Source organism: Simochromis diagramma, unplaced genomic scaffold (assembly GCF_900408965.1).
Source record: "Simochromis diagramma unplaced genomic scaffold, fSimDia1.1 OVJJ01000293.1, whole genome shotgun sequence".
Lineage (NCBI taxonomy): Eukaryota > Metazoa > Chordata > Actinopteri > Cichliformes > Cichlidae > Simochromis > Simochromis diagramma.
This window is the reverse complement of record NW_024386801.1, coordinates 13,638,116-13,647,213: the sequence shown is the minus strand read 5'-3', so window position 1 is coordinate 13,647,213 and position 9,098 is coordinate 13,638,116.

Sequence of the window (9,098 nt, the reverse complement as noted above, 5' to 3'; positions counted from 1 at the left end):
TACCTAGCAGACTGGATCGCTGGTACAATCGGACGAGGTGATGATCCCAGCCTTCTTAAATCGTTTTTTTTTGTTAATTATAGGGCTGGCTATTTCATAATTATTTCACGAGTCATTTAAACTCTTTAACATGAAGGTGCTTTTCACCGTTATCTAATACACCAAATAACAAACTGATTATTCCAGGGTCATCTATTCCCACACGATTCTACAAAGTAAACAACTACTGACAGAAGCCCTACATGTTATTCACATGTACAGTTACATACATTTCATTTTCTCTGCTATAGGCTGTGAGAAACAGGTCTACAGACCCCTGTAGAGCAGGGTGGTGCGCTGCTGCTGCTGGTTCATCAGATCACACACCCACACTCTCATTGTTCTGGTCGAACACAACGAGGAAGGAAACGTTCCTGTTTTTTTCCACATAGCTGTCAATCAGCGAGCGGAGGTCAAAGGAAGGAGGAAAGATGATGATCCCACTGAGACTGCATGAAATGAAAGAATGATTGATGAAGAGACTGATGAAGGACTTTAAATCCATCTCTTTGTTGAGAATGTTTGATTAGGAGGCATTTTAGTGAATACCCACTTTTGTAAAATCTTGCAACTTCATTCATCCCACAGGATGTTAAATATATTTACATATAAAAAGATGATTGAATATATTTGTCATATCAAATGTGTGTTCTCTGCAGTCAACACACACAAGGTCTGAAAAAGGAACACAGTCAATTGCTGGGGTCTCTCTGCAGCCGCCCCTCTGCCTGTTTCCCCCTCATCCTGTTCTGACTGGGTCAGGGACATGCTCAGGCAAAAATCCCTAATCGCCCCTTAGTCACCCGTCGCCGGACCCCACCTCCACCTGCACACTGACCCCCCTCGCCAACTCCCTTCCTCTTGCACAGGCCGTGACTGTCTTTCCTGTTTTTAATCTCTCTAAGCGATCATACGTAAACAAACTGTGTGCACTCAGTCTGTTGCACACGTCCGCCTGAAAGATATGTTTAATAAAATAACTAGCTGGGTCCATCCCCTGTCTGGTGCAGAGCACTTGAAGCCCGAGGAGCTCTAATCAGAAATGAGGAGCATGAGTCACGGTGCCCCCTGTATGAGATCGAAAGAGGTTCGGCCCAGTTCCATTAGTTGTTTAAATTGTTTCTGTGATAGGCTGATAGGCGGCAAGTGGCGGCAGGTCAGCGGGTGTCCTCTGCCTCATTTCCTGCCCAGCAGCTTGGCAGAAACCAGAAGAATGATACTCTGACTCACACTCACACTGAGCCACCTTCCTTCCTCTCTCCTCAGCTCTTTATACCTCTGTCTCTCCCCCACCTCTGCAGGCAAATCCAGCATGATAAGGGCAAGCTCTCCTCTTCATGTGGCCTCTTTGGCCTGTGGAGAGTTAAGACTGCTGAAATCACTCTGGCACTCCGCTAACCATCGGGAGCCTGTGAAAACTTATTAAAGTCCAGTGAGATAGAGGAAAGGGAAACTGGCATGGAGAGAAAAATCTTGGCACCAAGTGTGGAGGAAGAGAGAGAAATAAGAAACTACAGCTGGACTCTGCGGTCAGCTGCCCTGTCTAATATTTTCCAGAAAAGCACCACATAAACTTTACTTCCGCTGGTGAAATTTTTGAAAAAGTACAACTCTTAAGCACTTATTTTTACCTGACACTTTATATTTTAAACCACTACATTTGAGGGGATTACCAGCTGACACAGGGTGAGATAGAGGGTGTACAGCGGACAGGTTGCCAGCCCATCACAGGGCAAACAACCAGAGACGGATAACAGCACACTCTCACAACCACTGAGCCTAACAAGCATTTCTTTGGACTTTGGAGGGGAAAAATCCCCCATGCAGAAACAAAACAGATATAAAAACCACAGAGAAAGGCCTCAGCTGACCAGATGGCTCAAACCCAGAATTGTTTAGCTGTGAAGCAGCAGCCTGTCCATAAGTACTTAAAAAAATATCTTATTTTCAACATTTCATGTTGATGTGAACAAAAAAAAAGTTTAAAGTTAAATGGAAACCTGATTTAAGCCCAATTATGCAGATGAAAAATGGGAGGAAACGTCTAAAGGTGGAAGTAAATTCCCAAATAGCCCAAGATGGAAAATTAAAATCAAAATGAGACGTACCAATTATTACTTCAAAATATAATAACTCATCTGAACTTTGTTGGAGAGGTTGTGGCTAGATCGGGAATTTGCGATTAGCCTCATTTACTGATAAGATGTTCAAGAAGAGATTAAACAGATGTTGGGAGTTGATGCTATGTTAGATCTGTTACTTTATATATTGAGCATACGCCTGGATAATATAATAAATGTGAAATTTATATATATATTAAGAATTATGCCACTGTGAATGCATTTAGTTTTTGTCCCCAATTTTTGAAAAATTATCAGTTCACTGCAACAAAATCCTGCAAGAATGTCCTCACAGGCTGGATTACTCTGCCTCTGACGGTCTAGAAAATGGACTTTAGGTTAAGTGGTGATTCTTAATTGGCAGCAGGTGTCAGTGACTGTCTGTCTCTCTGTGTTAGTCTATGATAGACTGGCAAATTGTCCAGGGAGGATCCTATGACAGCTGGAAATTGCTTCATATCCACTGGGTGTAGCATTTTGTCTTGATGAATTTGAGATTTTGTCATTTAAATCAAAACTAGCTTGCTGGTGAGATCACATGCTGAAATGACCTCACCCAAAACCTAAATCTTACCTAAAAGTGTGAAACATTAAATAAACCCTGTGATTTAGCAGATTGTAGAACCACGTGTATCAGAAATAACTTGGAGTAATTGTTTTCTGTATGATTTTATCAGTCTTTTACATCGCTGTGGAGGAATTTTGGCCCACTCTTCACCACAGAACTTCAGTGGTGTTGAGGTCTGGACTTTGGACCATTGCAACACTTTGATTATTTTCACTCTGATGTAGATTTAATGCTGTGCTTGGGATATTTGTTCTTTTGCATGACCTAATTAGGGCCAAGCATTAGCCATCAGGCAGATGGCCTCACATTTGACTCAAGGCTGCTTTCGTATACAGAGTCACTGAGTCATCGACTCAATGACTGCAAGATACCCAGGCCCTGTGGCCCTCAGTCATTGTGTTTTACGGCTGGTATGAGGTGTTTTTACTCATATGCTGTGTTTGGTTTTTTGCACGGTCTGACCTTGAGTCAGTTTGCTGGGACGTCCACTCCTGGAAAGATTGGTAACTCTCTTGAAAGTGTTTCACCTGTAGAAAGATGGTTTTCATCATCCTTCTCACCGTAGAAGGATGGTTTTCAAATTGTTTAGAAATGTCTTTTAAACCCTTTCCAGACTGATGGGAAGATCGGTGCTGATGCCTTTCATCTTCACTAACCCACATCTGAATGTTTCAGACCAGAAAACTGCAAAACTACTTTGAAAGTTCTCCCACTCGTCAGCTCCTGGTTCCTTGTTCCCCTCTTTCTTCCTCCCCCCCCCCCTGTCCCGTTTGGTTCTTTTGCAATCAGAATTATTGTCTAAAGGCCAAGAAAGATGCCCAACGGATTTACTTTACCAAATGGACCATCCCGGCCTTGCCGTATTGGTCCATTTGATTGACCTTTGTTTTTATTGTTTATTTTATTTTATTTTCACTTGCTACACATGGGACAGACATGACTGGGGGAAAGAAAAGGGAGAAAGAAAGAGAGGTAAGGAAAGAAAAACAGCGGGGAAGAGGAACAGTGATAAAGGGCAAAAAACAAACAGACAAAAAATACATATATCAATCACCTGGATCACCTGTTGAGAAAGAAAAAAGAGAAAACAAGCAAAAAAAGAGAGCAATATAATAAACAACATCATCGCGATGATCTATGTGAATATAACAGTAAATACTAAACTTTGAATATTATTGTGCAGCACGTCAGCGCACAGTGTGCTTTGAGGTAGGAGCCAAAAAGGGTGCAGTTTGTGTGTGTGTGAGCACCCTTGTGTACACCTGTGAGCATGAGCGCGCTTGTATTTAAAAGGTTCCTTCATAAAATGATCTGCTAGAGGGTGTGGGGAGCCATAGCCCCGTCCTCCAGGGCATGAAGCAGGTATGGAGGAGATCAAAACTCCAGACATCCAGAGACCCTCAGAGCACAAGAGACCAAGGGAGGGGCAACCGTGCCACTCTCCCGGAAAGAGCTGAGGAGAGCCCCAGATGAGGGGTCACTCAGCAGCTGCGGAGCAGAAGGCAGGGGGGGTAGCAGTGATGTGCCCGTGAGCTCCGCTGGCAGCGAGCTGTGCCAGAGTGACCGAGCCCCAGGCCCAGAGGCCGAGGGCCCCCCCCTCCGAAGGGGCCTGAGCGAGCCCCAGGCTCCAGGCCCCAACAAGCAGACACCAGGAGTGAGCCGGTGCGCACCTGAACGCCCATCCCCGGACACCAAGAACCACCAATGCACCTATGTCTGAGGGCGTCTGCCACTGGCAGGGGGAGTGATTGGGGGGATACCCCACCACTACCCTTTTTCTACCCTCTTTCTACTTATCCGGTTGTTCAGTGATGACACGACGAATCCTACTTCTGGGCCTAAAGTAGTCTGCGTTTAATATGGCTTTTGTGTTGTTAACATGTTTAATGTTATGTATTTTCTTCTATTTGATCTCAAAAAGCTCCTAAAACAGTCAGTGATCACTGTTGACCTCCCTCGGCTTTTATTACCGCTAATCATTTATTTAAGCTCAGTTTTTAAAACCTTAGGATGTAACTACAGCCCAGCCCATGCAGCAGTATATGAATGACTAACCTCGTATTATGGATGGATTATCTCAGTTCAAATTCAAATTCAAATTCAAATTTTATTTGTCACGTACACAGTCATACACAGTACGATATGCAGTGAAATGCTTGGACAACTGCTCGTGACCTAAAGAAAACAAAAAAGGAAAAGGCTATGAATAAGATAGGAAATAAATATGAAAAATTAAAAAGGGAAATAAATATGAAAAATTAAAAAGGGTAAATTTTACTAGGAAGGAATAAAATATAAATTAAGGTTAAAAAGGAAATAACTGTAGGGGAGACCGGGGATAGTTGTAACATTTTTGACATTTCTGTCTGTAAATTGGAGCTCTTTTAAGGTAGTGGATTCAAAATGTAATGCAAAGTATTTACATGTCTCTGCTATTAAATAGTGCAGCTATTTTCTCTGCAGCACAATTACCCATTGCATGGTATGGTCTCAAACACGAAGAGTGAAATGTTACAATTAACCCCATAGTCTGGGTTAGTTGTAACATATCCTGGGGTGAAATGTAACACAATGAAATAAGGGTACTAACAAAACATTAACATGTAATCTTTTTTATTCAACACATGAATGCACTTACATCCATTTATATAGCTGTGTGTGTGTGTGACAGAATGCAGAAATCTAGCTTTTGAACATATTCCAACCCCCCAAAAAAGACAAATTATGGAATTTTCTGCAACTGAATATTTCATTAATTTTGACTGGTCTTCCTTGAGTTTGGCCTCATTGGCTCAGTGGGCATTATAACCTACAACTCTTGCACCAATTTTGAACATAACAATGAAGCTGAAAAAATTTAGTTGTTCACCAGCATTGCAATTCCATTACTTTTTATCATGGCTTACCTTGGTGTGGTTTGCAAAGTGCTTCAGAAAGATGAGGAAATCTGTTTCTTGCACCCATCCTGATTTAGTTCCACTACCAGTACTTCCTACTGGTCCATCTCTGACACAGAGGTCTGCATAATGTATGTGTGGGAACACAAACAGTGGAGGAATTGTGTTGCCAATGGCATTAACCGCATATACAAATGCGACCAGTGAACGTCTCTCTGCTGATGTCGTTGCCCCAACTTGTGTAATATAAGTTAAAGTAATAGTGTCGTAAGTTGTAACATCTGCATTATTGTTACAACTAACCCAGACTGTTGCTGTTACAACTGACCCAGACTCCTATAGCCATGAACTAGCTAACATTACAGCCAACGGCTAAAACACTAGCTCTAAAGACCTACACAGAATATATCCCCATAGACATACAAATAACATAATTTAAGTTTGATGAGTTTAGCTGCAAAGCAGATAATGCTATTAGAAATTGAAATAAAGTAGAAAAACTTACTTTTTGGCATACAAATGACTTTTTTTCATGTTAAATTGTCTGTGTTTGACAAAATGTGCTGATTTTTCACATGTGATAGCAGAACTGAATTGGGCATGCACAGGATGAGTCACATCATTTGAAACTTAGCCCTGATTGGAGAAATTGGAAGTGTTACAACTGACCCACGTTACAACTATCCCCGGTCTCCCCTACAACACAAATTAGAATGAAGGGTAAATTTAACTGAGAAAGAATAAGATAAAATATATAAATTAAAGTTGAAAATAAAATAACTGTACAACAAAATACAAAATGCAGTTGTTCTCCTGGCTGAAGTTTGGTCCTTTTACAGCATCCTGCCATGCGATTACATTTGTTCCTGACCACCGAGAACAATCACGTTAACTTTTATCAAGTGTAAAAAAAGTTAGCTTGTTTATGTTATGCTAACATAGCTGTGTCGCTAGCGGTCACGTAGCACATCATTATATACCAGCTAGCCAAACTTCAGTAACCCTACAAACGTCACTGCTTTTTAGTTTTCTGTCTTCATTTATGCTGGAAGTGATAACAGAGCTGTACGTTTTAATTTGTTTCCAAAACCCCGCAGTCAGGACATGCTATATTGTATTTAGATAGAAGCTAGCGAGCTAACTTCCTGTTAACTTCTAACTCCGTTAAATGTCATAAAATCCGTTTTCATGGATGCCTGGATGTTAAACTCAATTGTTACACCTGGTAGAGCAGAACGCTGATCATTTTATTAAAGATGAAAGACTTTAGACAGTTTTTCAACTCTCAGTAATGCCATAGTGATCGTTTGATATATGGGCCAGACACGGCTAGTGACGTCAGACTGAACAACCGGATAGAAGCAGTAACATTGTACTTAGTTTTTCTGTACACTTCCTCTGCATTTTTTCTTAGTTTTGTTAAAATAATAATAATAATTACACGGTGTATTCAGTCATGTGTGGTTGTTAATTTGAGGTTGTATTTGCCTGATTTTAAGGCCTATTAATGACCGTGTTATATTTATTACACATGATACATGTACAATAAATACAAACTTTGGAACTAATAGAGTTCATTTTCTTTTTTACCATGGCTACAGCATTAGATAGAGGCGCTGGACTCATAAATACAGTATTTTATACTTTTTTTTTTTCAATATGGAGGTTTAAAAAAATCTGCTCTCATCCAACCTGAGTAGGGATGGGTATCGAAAACCGGTTCTTGTTGAGAACCGGTTCCCACTGTTTCAATTCCTTGGAATTGTTTGCCATTTTTGCAAACGATTCCCTTATCGAGTCCAGTCGCCCCGAATGACGTCACCATGTTGCGGAGCGTCATTTACCTGGCAGGAAACACGGCGCGAAAGCGGCTTAAACGCTCAAAAGTTTGGTTATACTTTACGAGACCAGATGACAACAGGGCAACTTGCAATACTTGCAAAGTAGATATTTCATTTAAGGGAGGAAGCACTACGAATATGCAAAAGCATTTGCTCACAAAACACGTGATAACCTTAAATGAATGTCGTGTTTTTAATTCCGCTCCAGACTCGTGAATCTCAACCCAGCAGCAGCGGTAACGTTTGCACGTCCTCTCCCGTTAATGCGGCAGGTAAATAATCAACTAACAGTGCATATTATGTTAGCGCGATCTGCCTTATTACAAAACCTGCCATTGCTGTGCATTTAGGTGACCATGATGAGAGAGACAGAGTCTGTCTGCCTCAGATGCTGGCAGTTCTTGCTGCAGTCTACCGGTAGCGTCTCCTTTCAGGCCAGGATAGACGAATGTCACCGAGCAGTGACTAAGTTTGTGGTAAAAGGCTTGCACCTATTTGCCACAGCAGATGCCCCGATTTTCGGTAAGTGAATGTGTTTAATTGTAGGCAGGGACATTACTGAATATTCTTGTGTAATTGCTACAAAATAATTTGTTATACTTTGTTATTGCTACAGAAGAATATTTATTTTATTATTTTACATTTACAATTTCTTTGCCCGGGGACCCTGTGACACCCCATTGAAGAGCCGTAGGCTGGATCTCTTAAGACCTCACTGCTGGGTTTGTAAGGCCATGTTACTCCTAAATTTCTATCTTGTTCAAAGAGAAGATATAAAACAAAGTTCTAAGCTAATCGAACTTAGTGTTCTCCTTTTTTAAAAAGAATCGATAAGAGAATCGATAAAGAATCGGATCGTTAAACAGAATCGAAAATGGAATCGGAATCATGAAAATCTTATCAATACCCATCCCTAAACCTGAGTCAGCAATAATTTAGATTCAGATGGTGACTTATTTTCAGACCTAGAGGAAACAACCATCTTTTACATACTGTTTATGTATTTTCACTCGGAGTGCTATGTCTCATGCAACATCAGCTTTGGCGCTTAGGATTAGGAAGTATGGTGGTTAACACTGTCACCTCCCAGCAAGAAGGTACAAATCCTCAGCAAGAGTTTAAATCCTCAGGCCTTTTTGTCCAATTTCTCTCTGGGGACTCTGGCTTCCTCCGACAGTCCAAAGACACACATGTTAGGTTAAATGGTGATTCTAAATAGACTGCATAGTCGTCTGTGCGATACCCTGGAGGGCCAGTGCAAAAACTGAAAGAGAATATTACACTACGTTAATGCAGTCGCTCTAACTCATAATCAAAATTTGATTGTGCAAGAAAATGTAATTGGAGGATCTGAATATTGAATCTATCATCTACAAAGAAACTGCAGACCGCGGTAGCACCTGTAGCTAACACATCTTCATGATCACACCTGACAGTTGTGCTTGAGGTACTAATTATTGTTCATTGTGTCCATAAATACCTCATAATAACACTGCAATCTTCTGCATCAGATTGCATTCTTCATCACTGTTTCCCTCCAGCTGTAATGAGATAACTCTGAATTGAATGTTTGAGGGTGTTTGTGTACGTGCCTGATGTGTTGGTATACTTTAAACATCTATGTATTTGTGAG